The sequence below is a fragment of the Cupressus sempervirens genome, chromosome 4 (assembly GCF_028749045.1).
Source record: "Cupressus sempervirens isolate cs-2001-9-10 chromosome 4, ASM2874904v1, whole genome shotgun sequence".
Classification (NCBI taxonomy): Eukaryota; Viridiplantae; Streptophyta; class Pinopsida; order Cupressales; family Cupressaceae; genus Cupressus; species Cupressus sempervirens.
The window spans coordinates 279889211-279906685 of NC_143121.1; the positions used below are offsets into that span (position 1 = coordinate 279889211).

General features: G+C 34.6%; 1 pseudogene; it reads left to right on the plus strand.

Moving 5' to 3' along the window:
- LOC149561088 (SNF1-related protein kinase catalytic subunit alpha KIN10-like) overlaps positions 1-17475 on the plus strand; it is a 142714-nt pseudogene that overhangs the window by 88731 nt on the left and 36508 nt on the right.

The following is a 17475-nucleotide window of genomic DNA, read 5'->3' on the forward strand; positions in this document are numbered from 1 at the left end:
AAGGATAGTGTTGATGTTTCTCAGTTGCCAAAGGTAAGAAAAACATAGATTGAATGCATCTTGGACAAGAAGGTTACAAAGAAAATAAGGAAAGACACCTATTATTCCTATCTAGTCAAATGGAAAGACACACCTAATGAAGATGCCACTTGGATGAATCAAACAAAGATTGAAGGGACTTGAGTTCTTTTGAGGAGGGTAGCATGGTGCAGGGCACTCAAGGCACTCAAGGTCTTCACAAAGCATTTCACAAGGACTCTACACTATACCACCTTCCTAGGTGTCTCTTTAGCAAGTTAATAAAGTTTTTAGGTATTAGGAATAAGTTCATGTCATCACAAGCCCATTTGTAAAGGCTCAAGGTTCATTTGGTGTTAATATAAACCATCAATCCTTAGAGACTTATAAGGGCTAAATAGGCCTAGAATAAGGAATATAATCCAAAAAAGGTTGAAAATACCTTAGAATAGGTTTAGATAAGTCTTTGGTAGCTTTGAAAGTCTTAGGACTTCTTTGTATGAAAAATTGCAAATATGCAACAAAAGTTGCTAAGCAATCTTTGTCAAAAAGTTGCTAATTAGGGAGGAGGAAGTTTGAACTAATTAAAAATATTTCTATGGCAGTTAATTGGTCAAGAAATATTATAAATGTAACATCCAAACTTCCCAAAGGAATAGGTTGGCTTTATGTAGGAATTTTTGCAAGTATTAATAAAATTTACTAGTTTTTTAGCTCAGAATTGTTGGATTCTTGCTTCCACACATGTTGTATAGATTGGGAGAGAAGGTTTAATGGTCAAAGGAGAAATTTTATTGAATCCTCTATCCTATGCACTTGTTTTGAGGTTTATTGGTGATTTCTAATCAAAGTTAGAGCAATTTCTTTAAAATTAGTCTAGAAACCCTAGGTTCAGTAGGGTTTTGTGCAAATGGACATATAACATTGCACTGTAGGTTTCAAATGGCACAATACCCAATGAAAATTGGATTCCTAGGAGTGTTCTTTGAGATTCAAAAAGTTGGAGTTGAAAAACTAAGGAGACATGATTTTACTTGCAAGCCCTAGGCCAAATATTTGCATGTATTAGGTCCTAAATTGTAGGAATTTGAGTTTATAGAGTTGTAGGTGAAAAAAATCAACCAAGTAAAGGGGTATTTGGTGTTAAAATAATCCCTAGAAGAGATCCTAATCCTTGTGCCTAATTCATGAACCCATTCTTTTGGTCCTCCTTTGAAAACCAAGCCTTGTAGGGCCCTATTAGGTCTGTGTGTTTTGGTGGATCCTTGGAGTGCTAGAGTGAATCAAATTTTAGTCTTGGGATATTTAGTTTGGGTCATTAAAACAATCAAATTCCATCATACTTTTAGTGGTTGTATAGACTATTTAAGTGAATATCTTAAAATTTCAAGATTTTGCCTTGTAGCCCTATTTTGCAAAGTTGTTGTTTGCTCACCATTCTAAGTTGTGGGTTGTGTTGTAAGGATTGGTCTAAGGTCCTAGAGTTTGGGAGAAGCCCTAGAAAAAACTTCTAAAGTGTTAGAAGTCTTAGTGAGTCTCTTAGGAGATTATTGGTAATTTGAGCCTAGTTGCTTAAGGGTAAGGAAATTGCATCCTTCCACTGTGCTAGTCTGCATCATTTAGTGCCTCTGCAAGGATTTTTTTGCATCTTTTATTATCTAAAATTCCTTATTCCTTTCTTCTCTAAGATTCTACTACTTACCTTTCTTTTGAAGAATGTCTCCAAAAACATGTATATGATCAGATTAAAATTTGAGATGTCCCAATTAGGAATAACAATATCATCATTAAGATTTGCGTTCTCTTCATTATCTTTGCCTTTACCCAAAAATTTTGTACTTAGTTGACACTTGGTCTCAACTATATTTGCACTTATTAATTGCATGCTAGGGATGGAAACAATTGTAGAAATAGTAGGACTAGCTATAAAAGTAGATAATGCACTTATTGCCAAGATACCAATAGTAGAAATACCTAGTGTAACCAAAATTAATGTAGATAGAAGTGTTGTCTGGTCAGTAGATGAAGTGCTTGCAACTTCTATCATTGAAGTGTTGAGCTAGATAGGTGCAAGAAGTGATTGAGTGCTTGTACTTATAGTGTTTGGCATAATCAATCCTACTAAATATTTCATTGGGCTTGATTTTTTCAATGCTTTTCTTGGAGAATGAGGAAGTGAGGCTATGACTGCTAGAAAAAATTTCTCTAGGTTGGTCTCCTTAGTGTCTCATTTATTTCCTTTTCACTCAAACTTGGCATGAGTTTCCTTAGGGTCTGCTCATATATATCTTTAGTAGTTTTCATTTGTATTCTCCCATCTTGGCTTGATCTTCTCCATTAGATCACTTGGAAACTGTTGAGCAAGTTGGTCTAGGGAATACATCCACTTACCCATTTTAGACATTAATACATGTTCTATTTTCTTTTTCTCCTCTGCAGTGCTGGTCTCATAATTTAGTGCTTTGAAATTTGGTATGCCTGATCCTGACTCTATATCTTTCAGTATTTCTAAGAAGGTGGGTGGATTCCTTTTTAATATTACGTCTCATCCTTCTTTGTCTTCTTTCTTTCTAGATGATTTACTTGTAAATAGAGTAGTAGATGGTTTGGTATGCTTGACGATAATTACTTTACCTTTCTTCTTTAATGGCTCTTCTTCCTCTAATTTCTCTTCATTTTCTACTTCTTCATCCTCAATATCATCTCCTTTTCCTTTGGTCAATAGAACAGTAGAACTAGTTTTTAGTTTGGTAAGTCTCTTCTTCCCTTTGTTGACTACTTAAGGAATTTTGATTTCAAGTTCAATTCTAGCCTTTGCCTCATTGTAAGTGCCAAAGTATATAGCTTTAGGGTCAACAAGCTCATTAATTAGTGCCTCAATTATGTCCTTGGTTTCATCTATGTTTGCCTCATATCTAGGAGGCTTAATCCAAACAATTCTAGGTCTAATTGCTTGAATATATACTTTGTCACTATCAACCATAAAAAAAAACATCATCTTTGTAATCATCAACTAGTTTCTTTGGTATCCTAAATTTATTATACATCTTCTCTTTGAAGGCATCAAAGTAATTTTCCATAATACTTGCATAGTTCTCTCCCATTTCATCTATATACTCATTAATCTGATAAAGAACAAATACATCCTTCCACCATACTATTGTACCTTTAGATGGGAAAACATTTTTTACATAGAAACATAGACAAGTCAAAATTGAACCTAACTTACAAGGATTGTGCTTGAAAGTTCTTATGCTCTCCATATTCTTGTTAAACTGATTCAACAATAACTCAGCAAGATCAAGTGATAGATTATTATTTACCACTTTGTATGCTAAATTCATTTCTTCACATGACATGCTATATAAGTCTACTCAAACTATAAATCTTTTGTGTGATGAGATGTATTCTAAAGTTTAATTCCATGTCTATATCACAATTGATCTTCATTTCCCTTTCATCCCACTCAGAAAGGGTTTTCTTCTCTAGTTCAACCCAACCTAGGATTTTGGTCATTTTTTCTCTTAGCAACATAGGAAGACCAATGATCCTATGGATCATATTCTTGGTTATCAAAAGTAGTTGTTCCAACCACAACTAACCATTGTGTACATGACTGAGGATAAATCTTATCAATTTGATTTGAAAATCTTGTAGCATAAGTAGAATGTGAGTAAAGCCTTTTGCTTCAAAATATTATATTTCGATTTCAATACACCACTAACACATAACTCTTTCAATGACTCATCCATCTCCAATGTTCCAATGTCTTGAATATCACACTTAAAATGCAAATGGATATCATTGATTAAAAATAACTTTGGTGGAATTTGTGACTAATGTCCACATAGATCTAGGGTTTCCATGATGGTAGGACTTAACTTAAAATTTGGCACCTTCCATTCCACACCTTGGACTAACATATCTAATCCTTTCTTCGATTTGCTACTGGTGGATGCCTTTGCTACTCAGCAGGGTTTTCAATGACACAAAAATCTTTTAATAATTTTCTCAAATCTCTTGAATTCTCTAAAATATGCTCTATATAGATAGCTCTCAAGAATTCACGTTGAGAAATGACTTTTATTTTACCCTTTTTCATCAAATTTTGCCATAAAATTTTGGTATGATTGTTTTCTCAAATGACAAACTATCATCCACTTCACCTGCATTGAATGCTTGGTAGAGTCTTCCATGAATTGATAACCACACAACAAATATAGTAGCTCCTGACCTTGCTCGGTAATAACTATAACCTGAACTCATTTGGTAATGATTGAAATCAACTCAGTAGTCCTTTTGCATCTTGTATACTAATATAGATCTTTCATTTTGTCAATTAGAATTGATGTGAGATATCTTCTCTAGAATCCTAGGTCCAGTTCTAGTTTGAGAAATCAAATGCAAATGCTTGAGTCACCCAATTCTGGAGTGACATCTTCATTAGTGCTCAGACTTTCATTCTTAGTAGATTTTGGAACGCAATATTGTTGTCTCATCTACTTTCTAATATTATCATCCTTTGCCTTCTTTTCATCTTCAACTCTTCCAATATTCATACAGTTCTTGGTAAGATGACCAAGTTTTGTACAAATGAAACATATTTTGGTAGTATCACTTGTTCTCATTTGATGTTTTACATAATTTATTCAAATGTTTCCAAATTCTCCACAGTAATGACATTTGCACCAAGTGTTATAGTCCCATCCAAATATAGCTTTTACAATTTGTTCTATTGGGTTCAATATCTTAGTTTTGCATTCTAAAGATTTGTGTCCATGATTCTTGCATTTGTGACATTTGCCTTCAAATTTTGGTTTCTCTTTGCATTCATTAGCCCTATGTCCATGCTAATTGCAATTCTAGCATTTTCCATTGAATTTTGCTTTCCCATTACTCCAACATTTCTTAGTGTATGTCTTATCTTACTATAGTGACTGGAAGTAGGTTTTTGATTCTTTTGAGCTCCTTGCTTGGATGATTCACCTTCTTTTGTATATCCAATTCCTTCTTTTTCCTTTTGTCTATAATGCCTTTGCTCATTCAATTGATTCATGTCTACTTGAAATTTCATCATCATCCATTGGTTTTCCTTTTATTTTTAGATCATTCTATAATTTTTCATTTTCTAATCTTAGATTCATGATTTCTTCATTTGTATTTTTGATTTGATCAATCAAGTCTATATACTGAAGGGATAGGTGCTAAATTTCATTGTTCTTTCCTTTTATTTCTTCTTTTATCTTGTTTTTCTCTTCCATAACTTCACACAATCTTACTGACTGAATTTCTTGCTCTCTTCTTAGTTTTATTACTTCTTCTTGAAGATTATTATTCTTTTCTGATAGTTCTTTGATTGCTTCATCAACTTCATCTGAATTACTTCAATGGATGTCTCCAATTCTTTCTTCAATGTAGAGTTGATCATTCATCTCTACTATCAGATCTTCTCTTCTTTTTAGGGATTGAGAAAGTTTCTCTTTTTCTTTCTTGAGTTGTCCAATAGCCAATTTCAAATCCAACTTCTCATTAGCCTTCTCAAGTCTAAATACCTCCATAGCCTTTGATCTTTGCTCAAGCTATTAAACTTTTCTCTGAGAACCACATTGCTCTGATACCAATTGTTGGAAATGTTATGATAGGCTAAGTTACTAAGAGGGGAGGGGTGAATCGATAAATAATAGAAATTAATTATTAATTAGCAATTAATCCTTCATGAGTATTATGATCTAATTGCATGCAAGTGAAACTGAAAACATTAAAACATTCATAACACTTTTGACACACAATTTGGTGACCTAGAAAACTTCCAAATAGAAAGTAAAACTAGGGTGGGGATGATACCCACAATTTACTACTTTAGTATAAAGTTGGTCTATTAAGGCTTAAAATGATCACTTCTAATGAAGTCCAAATACCTCTGTAGCCTTTGATCTTCGCTCAAGCTTTTAAAATTTTCTCTGAGAACCACAATGCTCTAATACCAATTGTTTAAAATATTATGATAGGCTAAGTTACTAAGAGGGGAAGGGTGAATCAGTAACTAATAAAACCTAATCCTTAATTAGCAATTAATCCTTCATGAGTATTATGATCTAATTGCATGAATGTGAAACTAAAAACATTAAAGCATTCATAACACTTTTGACACACAATTTGGTGACCCAAAAACCTTCCAAATAGAAAGTAAAATTTAGGTGGGGATGATACCCACAAGATTTACTATTGTAGTATAAAGTTGGCCTGATAAGGTTTACAATGATCACTTCTAGTGATCTACCCTATTACAAGCAATAAGCATTGCTAGGTTGACCTTGCAAAAGGATTTACAAATATGCAATGAAGTATGCACTCGATAAAGAGATTTACATAAGACTAGTAAGTCTACCTTGTGAAAGGATTTGACTGATCCACCTTTTAGGATGAAACACTAGTTGATCTCTAATCTACAACTTGGTTTGCTAAATGATATTACTTTGAATGTAGTTATCACTTTTCTATGATAGATAAATATTTGCTACTACTTATACCACTATAGCCTTTGTAATCTCCTCTTCTACTCTTCTTTTATTATTACATTACTTCCATTAAATATATTTGATGTGATACAATACGTTACATATATACCAATCCAATTAAAAATTACAAAGTTAACCACAATACAGTTTACACTAAAATCACAAAGTTAGCCAAAGTGTAGAAACTCAGGTTCTGAAGACTAGCATAGAAGTGGAAAATCTAACAGGGTCGCAGATGCACTAAGTAGGAGATAGTTGTTGCTTACAACAATGCAGGTTGAAGTAGTTGGGTTTGATGAACTCAAGAATTTGTACCCCAAGGATCCTGATTTTGCTGAAGCATGGAAAGCTTGTAAAGAACCTGCTGCTGTAGATAGAACCAATTGGTTAGACTATTTGATTCAGGATGGCATGTTGTTCAAAGGTAATCAATTGTGCATTCCAAAGAGTTCCATGAGGGAAAATATGATTAAGGAGAAACACAGTGGAGGGATGGCAGGACATTTTGGTCGGGATAAGACCATTGCCATTCTTAGAGAACATTATTTTTGGCCTCAAATTACAGAGGATGTGAAGAATTTTGTACAGAGTTGCCAGGTTTGTCAAGTTGCCAAGGGGTTTAGTCAAAATAATGGCCTATATCAGCCATTGCCTGTTCCATCAAGGCCATGGGAGGACATAAGTATGGATTTTGTTCTTGGATTGCCAAGGACACAAAGGGGTAATGACTCAGTATTCGTGGTGGTTGATAGGTTCTCCAAAATGGCACATTTCATTCCATGCCACAAAACTCATGATGTTGTCCATATTGTAGACTTGTTTTTCAAAGAGGTGGTAAGACTACATGGTCTTCCAAGGAGTATAGTTTTTGACAGAGACACTAAATTTGTGGGGTATTTCTGGAAGACATTGTGGAAGAAGTTGAGAACAGACTTGAAATTCAGTTCCACGCATCACCCACAGACTGATGGCCAAACATAAGTGGTAAATAGAAGTCTGGACAATTTGCTGAGATGTTTAGTTGGAGATAAGCCCAAGGGATCGGATTTGATTCTACCACAGGCAGAGTTTGCTTATAATAACTCTGTAAATAGGAGTATTGGAAAATCACCATTTCAAATTATGTATGGGAATAGCCCAAGGACTACACCAGAATTGAGAAAGATAGAACAAGGGGAGAGGACAAGTGCTGAAGCTGAGGAATTTGCTGAACACATCAAGCATCTACATGAGGAGGTTCAAGCACACATTATCAAGATGAATCAAGAGTATAAAGCTAGGGCTGATCAAAGGAGAAGACATAAGGAATTCCAAGTAGGGGATCTAGTCATGGTACACTTACAAAAAGAAAGATTTCTAGTTGGTACTTACAACAAACTGAAAATGAAGAAATTTGACCCCTGCAAAGTTTTGAAGAAACATAACTCAGGAAATGCATATGAGGTGGAGCTACCAGATGGTATTAACATTTCTCCCATTTTCAACATTACAGATTTAACAGAGTATCATGATGATGGTGTAGATGAGGAGCTGGTTTTAGAGCCATGTCCAATTCCTACTTCTAAGAAGGAGGAGATAGAAGACATTCTAGATCATCATGTGGGTAGGAGTACCAAAAACAGGCAGTATGAAGAGTATTTGGTCAAATGGAAAGGACGGCTGATCGAGGACTAGAGTTGGATTTCAGCAGCTGAGGTTTCCCATTTGGGATTTCCTCTACCATCCATAAAGTAACAGGGTCACTTTTCAATCTACCCTGGGTGTCTGATGCAGGAGCATCCAGAGGTATAAGGGAAATCCTGTGTCACCCAAAAAAATGTACATAGACTTAGTTTCTGTTTCATGTCTTTACATTTTTGGATACCAATTTGGCCCAAATAAAGGTTCCAACTCTCATAGTTCAACTATCAGTGCGTTTGAAAATCCCAAAAAAAATAGGAGCATGTATTTGGGCCATCATTTTGATAAACTAGAAGGTGTGAATTGGCTAAATGAATATAATCATGATTTAGAGCATTCCAAAAAAAGAATCAGGTCAATAGGCCCCACGGTTTGAAAGTTATTGCAGTTTTTTGGGTTTTGGAGACCTCCTAAGAATGCTTCAAAGTCAGGTTTGGGGCATTAAATGACCTTCAAAAGGGTCAAAAAATGGGGGATGAGTGACGCTTGTCCATAGGGCTATAGAGTTCTTTGAGAGCTTTCCAAAAATGTAAACGGTTCATCAATCGGAGCTACGGTTCAAAAGTTATGCCTCCTGGAAGTTTGGTTACCGTTTCTGGATTCTTCTAGATTTGCACCGACTTCTAACGCAGCTTCTGAAACCTTCTATTTCATCGGTGGATGCCTACTAGCACTTTCTAGAATGTACTCCTAGTCCTTAACCCTCTGGGGTCTATTTAAGGAGATTTTTGGCATTGTAAAAGGTAGTTCGGAGTGGAGTTTGAGAGGAGGTGCTAAAAGGAGAAATATTCTCCAAATTTATGCTATTGTAAGCCCTTAGGGCATGTTCTGAAGTTTATTTTCTCTGTACCATTTGTACTAGCTTATTTTCTCAGTTAATATAATTTCCCTTTTCTGTTGTGTCCATTCTATTCTTGGGTTGTGTCACCATCAGGGATCTTTTAGAAAAATATCATGGGATTGTTGTATATAGTATTCCAAACCCCTTGCCACCTAAGAGAGAGGTTAGCTATTGTATTGATCTTATCCCTAGTGCAACATTACCTAATAAGCATGCATACAAACTGACCTTGGAACAAAATGCAAAGATTGCAAGTGAAATTAAAGATTTTTTGTCTAAAGGGTTGATTAGAAAGAGTGTGAGCGCTTGTGCTATCCCTACTATCTTAGCACCCAAAGAGGAAGGCGCTTGGAGACTTTGTACAAACTGTAAGGCAATAAAAAAGATTAATATAAGATATAGATTCCCAATGCCAAGGATGGAAGGCCATTTGGATTATTTAGGTGGAGCAAACTACTTCTCCAAGGTGGATTTGAAAAGTGGGTATCACCAAATCAAGATAAGGGAGGGGGATGAATGGAAAAACACCTTTTAAAACCACAGAAGGGCTTTATGAATGGATTGTAATGCCATTCGGTCTATCAAATGTACCTTGTACCTTTATGAGGCTCATGAATGAGGTCCTCAAGCCCTTTTTGAACAAATTTGTGGTTTTCTATTTTGATGACATCCTGATCATTAGTAAAGACAAAGAAGAACACCTAAGGCATATAGACCAAGTCCTAAAGAGGTTACATAAAGAAGGGCTTATGATAAACATTGTAAAGTCTACTTTAATGAAGGAAGAACTCATATTCTTGGGTTTTGTTATCTCCAAAGGCTGCCTTAAAATGGATCCATTGAACATAGAAGCCATTCTTAACTAGCCACCTCCTAAAAACCCATCATAGGTCAAGAGCTTCCATGGAGTTTGCAACTTTTATAGGAAATTTATTAAGGATTTTAGTGGGGTCTTTGAACCTATGATAGATATTATAATGGGAGGAAGGAAATGTCAATTTTTTTGGACTAATGAAGTAGCAAAAGTATTCGACACACTCAAAGAAAAGATAGCCCAAGCACCCATTCTAAGGTTCCCTTATTTCAATAAGATATTTACATTAGAATGTGATGCTAGTAATAAAGCTATAGGGGGAGTCTTAAGTCAAGAAGGTAGGCCACTGGCCTTTTTCAGTGAAAAATTAAATGATGCAAATAAAAAGTATTCAATATATGATCTAGAACTATATGCAATGGTGCAATTATTAAAAAGGTGGAGAAATTATCTACTCCTAAAAGAATTCATTGTATTCACTGACAATCAGGCTTTAAGCTTCTTGAATAGGTAGGAAAAACTCAATCAAAGACACATCAAGTCGATGAAATTTATGTAGGCCTATACCTTCTCCATTAAGCACAAAAATGGTACAGTCAACAAGGTTGTTGATGCCCCAAGTAGGAGAAACCTCATGGTGCAAAGGATAGAGCTTGAAAGTGTTGGGATCCCTATTATGAAGGAGATGTATCCAAATGATGAAGATTTCAAGGAAATATACAAGACATGTCAAGAAATGGGAGATAAGTATCATTCTAATTTTGCAAAATACCTCATCTAAGAGGGGTTGTTATTCAAAGGTCAAAAAACTTTGTGTTCCAAGGGGGTCTTGTAGGGAAAACATGATTAAGTAGAAGCATTGTGGGAGCATGTTAGGGCACTTTGGACAAGATAAGACCCTAGAACAAGTAAAATGATTTTACTAATGGCCTAAAATGCAGTTAGAGGTCAAAAAATTTGTTGATGGTTGTGTGATTTGCCAAAAAGCTAAGGGATACACTTCCAATGTAGGGTTGTACACTCCATTACCCACAACATGCAAAGCTTGGGATTCTATAAGTGTGAATTTTGTAGTAGGATTGCCAAGGACTAAATTCGGGCATGATAGCATCTTTGTAGTTGTTGATAGGTTCTCAAAAATGGCACACTTTATACCTTTTAGAACAACACATGATGCATCTCATATAGATGGCCTATTATTTAAACAAGTAGTTAGGTTACATGGCCTACCAATGTCCATTATATCAAATAGGGATCCTAAGTTCCTAGGGCATTTTTGGAGAACATTATGGAAGAAACTAGGAAAAAACTTAAGCTTTTTATCAGCTTATCACCCACAATCTGATGGGAAAATAGAGGTTATCAATAGATCCCTAGGTAATTTGTTAAGATGCCTAACCCGACAACATGGAGGATCATCAGACACAATCTTTTCTCAAGTAGAATATTCATACAATGATTCAGTGAATAGGAGCATAGGCTTGACCCCTTTCCAAATTGTGTATGGAAATCATTGAAGGGGTATTCTAGAACTGAGAGACATCAGGGATATGGAGAGGAAAAGTGGATGAGCACAAGATTTTGCCCAAGTTATTAAAGATATACAAGAGCGGGTAAAGGATAGATTACAAATGTCATGAGCAAAGTATAAGGAACAAGTAGATGAAAAGAGGATAAATCTTCAATTTAAAGTGGGTGACTTGGTCATGATACATCTTTATAAGGAGAGGCTACCAAAGGGGTAGTATACTAAGTTGTTGATGAAGAAAGAAGGACCTTTCAAAGTACTTAAGAAATGTGGAAACAATGCATACAAGATTGATCCTCCACCAAACATAGGCTTTTCTCCCATCTTTAATATTTTTAATCTTTATGCATATAAGCCACCTACTAATGTTTGTGATGTAGGAATAGGTCATAAGGATAGTGTTGATGTTTCTCAGTTGCCAAAGGTAAGAAAAACATAGATTGAATGCATCTTGGACAAGAAGGTTACAAAGAAAATAAGGAAAGACACCTATTATTCCTATCTAGTCAAATGGAAAGACACACCTAATGAAGATGCCACTTGGATGAATCAAACAAAGATTGAAGGGACTTGAGTTCTTTTGAGGAGGGTAGCATGGTGCAGGGCACTCAAGGCACTCAAGGTCTTCACAAAGCATTTCACAAGGACTCTACACTATACCACCTTCCTAGGTGTCTCTTTAGCAAGTTAATAAAGTTTTTAGGTATTAGGAATAAGTTCATGTCATCACAAGCCCATTTGTAAAGGCTCAAGGTTCATTTGGTGTTAATATAAACCATCAATCCTTAGAGAATTATAAGGGCTAAATAGGCCTAGAATAAGGAATATAATCCAAAAAAGGTTGAAAATACCTTAGAATAGGTTTAGATAAGTCTTTGGTAGCTTTGAAAGTCTTAGGACTTCTTTGTATGAAAAATTGCAAATATGCAACAAAAGTTGCTAAGCAATCTTTGTCAAAAAGTTGCTAATTAGGGAGGAGGAAGCTTGAACTAATTAAAAATATTTCTATGGTATTTAATTGGTCAAGAAAGATTATAAATGTAACATCCAAACTTCCCAAAGGAATAGGTTGGTTTTATGTAGGAATTTTTGCAAGTATTAATAAAATTTACTAGTTTTTTAGCTCAGAATTGTTGCATTCTTGATTCCACACATGTTGTATAGATTGGGAGAGAAGGTTTAATGGTCAAAGGAGAAATTTTATTGAATCCTCTATCCTATGCACTTGTTTTGAGGTTTATTGGTGATTTCTAATCAAAGTTAGAGCATTTTCTTTAAAATTAGTCTAGAAACCCTAGGTTCAGTAGGGTTTTGTGCAAATGGACATATAACATTGCACTGTAGGTTTCAAATGGCACAATACCCAATGAAAATTGGAGTCCTAGGAGTGTTCTCTAAGATTCAAAAAGTTGGAGTTGAAAAACCAAGGAGACGTGATTTTACTTGCAAGCCCTAGGCCAAATATTTGCATGTATTAGGTCCTAAATTGTAGGAATTTGAGTTTATAGAGTTGTAGGTGAAAAAAATAAACCAAGTAAAGGGGTATTTGGTGTTAAAATAATCCCTAGAAGAGATCGTAATCCTTGTGCCTAATTCATGAACATATTCTTTTGGTCCTCCTTTGAAAACCAAGCCTTGTAGGGCCCTATTAGGTCTGTGTGCTTTGGTGGATCCTTGGAGTGCTAGAGTGAATCAAATTTTAGTCTTGGGATATTTAGTTTGGGTCATTAAAACTCATAAAATTCCATCATACTTTTAGTGGTTGTATATACTATTCAAGTGAATATCTTAAAATTTCAAGATTTTGCCTTGTAGCCCTATTTTGCAAAGTTGTTGTTTGCTCACCATTCTAAGTTGTGGGTTATGTTGTAAGGATTGGTCTAAGGTCCTAGAGTTTGGGAGAAGCCCTAGAAAAAACTTCTAAAGTGTTAGAAGTCTTAGTGAGTCTCTTAGGAGATTATTGGTAATTTGAACCTAGTTGCTTAAGGGTAAGGAAATTGCATCCTTCCACTGTGCTAGTCTGCATCATTTAGTGCCTCTGCAAGGATTTTTTTGCATCTTTTATTATCTAAAATTCCTTATTCCTTTATTCTCTAAGATTCTACTACTTAGCTTTCTTTTGAAGAATGTCTCCAAAAACATGTATATGATCAGATTAAATTTTGAGATGTCCCAATTAGGAAAAACAATCTCATCATCAAGATCTGCGTTCTCTTCATTATCTTTGCCTTTACCCAAAAATTTTGTACTTAGTTGAGACTTGGTCTTAACTATATTTTCACTTATTAATTGCATGCTAGGGATGGAAACAATTGTAGAAATAGTAGGACTAGCTATAAAAGTAGATAATGCACTTATTGCCAAGATACCAATAGTAGAAATACCTAGTGTAACCAAAATTAATGTAGATAGAAGTGTTGTTTGGTCAGTAGATGAAGTGCTTGCAACTTCTATCATTGAAGTGTTGAGCTAGATAGGTGCAAGAAGTGATTGAGTGCTTGTACTTATAGTGTTTGGCATAATCAATCCTACTAAATATTTCGTTGGGCTTGATTTTTTCAATGCTTTTCTTGGAGAATGAGGAAGTGAGGCTATGACTGCTACAAAAATTTTCTCTAGGTTGGTCTCCTTAGTGTCTCATTTATTTCCTTTTCACTCAAACTTGGCATGAGTTTCCTTAGGGTCTGCTCATATATATCTTTAGTAGTTTTCATTTGTATTCTCCCATCTTGGCTTGATCTTCTCCATTAGATCACTTGGAAACTGTTGAGGAAGTTGGTCTAGGGAATACATCCACTTACCCATTTTAGACATTAATACATGTTCTATTTTCTTTTTCTCCTCTGCAGTGCTGGTCTCATAATTTAGTGCTTTGAAATTTGGTATGCCTGATCCTGACTCTATATCTTTCAGTATTTCTTAGAAGGTGGGTGGATTCCTTTTTAATATTACGTCTCATCCTTCTTTGTCTTCTTTCTTTCTAGAGGATTTGCTTGTAAATAGAGTAGTAGATGGTTTGGTATGCTTGACAATAATTACTTTACCTTTCTTCTTTAATGGCTCTTCTTCCTCTAATTTCTCTTCATTTTCTACTTCTTCATCCTCAATATCATCTCGTTTTCCTTTGGTCAATAGAACAGTAGAACTAGTTTTTAGTTTGGTAAGTCTCTTCTTCCCTTTGTTGACTACTTAAGGAATTTTGATTTCAAGTTCAATTCTAGCCTTTGCCTCATCGTAAGTGCCAAAGTATATAGCTTTAGGGTCAACAGGCTCATTAATTAGTGCCTCAATTATGTCCTTGGTTTCATCTATGTTTGCTTCATATCTAGGAGGCTTAATCCAAACAATTCTAGGTCTAACTGCTTGAATATATACATTGTCACTATCAACCATAAAAAAAAACATCATCTTTGTAATCATCAACTAGTTTCTTTGGTATCCTAAATTTATTATACATCTTCTCTTTGAAGGCATCAAAGTAATTTTCCATAATACTTGCATAGTTCTCTCCCATTTCATCTATATACTCATTAATCTGATAAAGAACAAATACATCCTTCCACCATACTATTGTACCTTTAGATGGGAAAATTTTTTTTACATAGAAACATAGACAAGTCAAAATTGAACCTAACTTACAAGGATTGTGCTTGAAATTTCTTATACTCTCCATATTCTTGTTAAACTGATTCAACAATAACTCAGCAAGATCAAGTGATAGATTATTCTTAACCACTTTGTATGCTAAATTCATTTCTTCACATGACATGCTATATAAGTCTACTCAAACTATAAATCTTTTGTGTGATGAGATGTATTCTAAAGTTTCATTCCATGTCTATATCACAATTGATCTTCATTTCCCTTTCATCCCACTCAAAAAGGGTTTTCTTCTCTAGTTCAACCCAACCTAGGATTTTGGTCATTTTTTCTCTTAGCAACATAGGAAGACCAATGATCCTATGGATCATCTTCTTGGTTATCAAAAGTAGTTGTTCCAACCACAACTAACCATTGTGTACATGACTAAGGATAAATCTTATCAATTTGATTTGAAAATCTTTTAGCATATGTAGAATGTGAGTAAAGCCTTTTGCTTCAAAATATTATGTTTCGATTTCAATACACCACTAACACATAACTCTTTCAATGACTCATCCATCTCCAATGTTCCAATGTCTTGAATATCAGACTTAAAATGCAAATGGATATCATTGATTAAAAATAACTTTGGTGGAATTTGTGACTAATGTCCACATAGATCTAGGGTTTCCATGATGGTAGGACTTAACTTAAAATTTGGCACCTTCCATTCCACACCTTGGACTAACATATCTAATCCTTTCTTCGATTTTCTACTGGTGGATGCCTTTGCTACTCAGTAGGGTTTTCAATGACACAAAAATCTTTTAATAATTTTCTCAAATCTCTTGAATTCTCTAAAATATGCTCTATATAGATAGCTCTCAAGAATTCATGTTGAGAAATGACTTTTATTTTACCCTTTTTCATCAAATTTTTCCATAAAATTTTGGTATGATTGTTTTCTCAAATGACAAACTATCATCCACTTCACCTGCATTGAATGCTTGGTAGAGTCTTCCATGAATTGATAACCACACAACAAATATATTAGCTCCTGACCTTGCTCGGTAATAACTATAACCTAAACTCATTTGGTAATGATTGAAATCAACTCAGTAGTCCTTTTGCATCTTGTATACTAATATAGATCTTTCATTTTGTCAATTAGAATTGATGTGAGATATCTTCTCTAGAATCCTAGGTCCAGTTCTAGTTTGAGAAATCAAATGCAAATGCTTGAGTCACCCAATTCTGGAGTGACATCTTCATTAGTGCTCAGACTTTCATTCTTAGTAGATTTTGGAACCCAATATTGTTGTCTCATCTACTTTCTAATATTATCATCCTTTGCCTTCTTTTCATCTTCAACTCTTCCAATATTCATACAGTTCTTGGTAAGATGACCAGGTTTTGTACAAATGAAACATATTTTGGTAGTATCACTTGTTCTCATTTGATGTTTTACACAATTTATTCAAATGTGTCCAAATTCTCCACAGTAATGACATTTGCACCAAGTGTTATAGTCCCATCCAAATATAGCTTTTAAAATTTGTTCTATTGGGTTCAATATCTTAGTTTTGCATTCTAAATATTTGTGTCCATGATTCTTGCATTTGTGACATTTGCCTTCAAATTTTGGTTTCTCTTTGCATTCATTAGCCCTATGTCCATGCTAATTGCAATTTTAGCACTTTCCATTGTTTTGCTTTCCCATTACTCCAACATTTCTTAGTGTATGTCTTATCTTACTATAGTGAATGGAAGTAGGTTTTTGATTCTTTTGAGCTCCTTGCTTGGATGATTCACCTTCTTTTGTATATCCAATTCCTTCTTTTTCCTTTTGTCTATAATGCCTTTGCTCATTCAATTGATTCATGTCTACTTGAAATTTCATCATCATCCATTGGTTTTCCTTTTAGTTTTTAGATCATTCTATAATTTTTCATTTTCTAATCTTAGATTCATGATTTCTTCATTTGTATTTTTGAGTTGATCAATCAAGTCTATATACTGAAGGGATAGGTGCTAAATTTCATTCTTCTTTCCTTTTATTTCTTCTTTTATCTTTTTTTTCTCTTCCATAACTTCACACAATCTTACTGACTGAATTTCTTGCTCTCTTCTTAGTTTTCTTACTTCTTCTTGAAGATTATTATTCTTTTCTGATAGTTCTTTGATTGCTTCATCAACTTCATCTGAATTACTTCAATGGATGTCTCCAATTCTTTCTTCAATGTAGAGTTGATCATTCATCTCTACTATCAGATCTTCTCTTCTTTTTAGGGATTGAGAAAGTTTCTCTTTTTCTTTCTTGAGTTGTCCAATAGCCAATTTCAAATCCAACTTCTCATTAGCCTTCTCAAGTCTAAATACCTCCATAGCCTTTGATCTTTGCTCAAGCTATTAAACTTTTCTCTGAGAACCACATTGCTCTGATACCAATTGTTGGGAATGTTATGATAGGCTAAGTTACTAAGAGGGGAGGGGT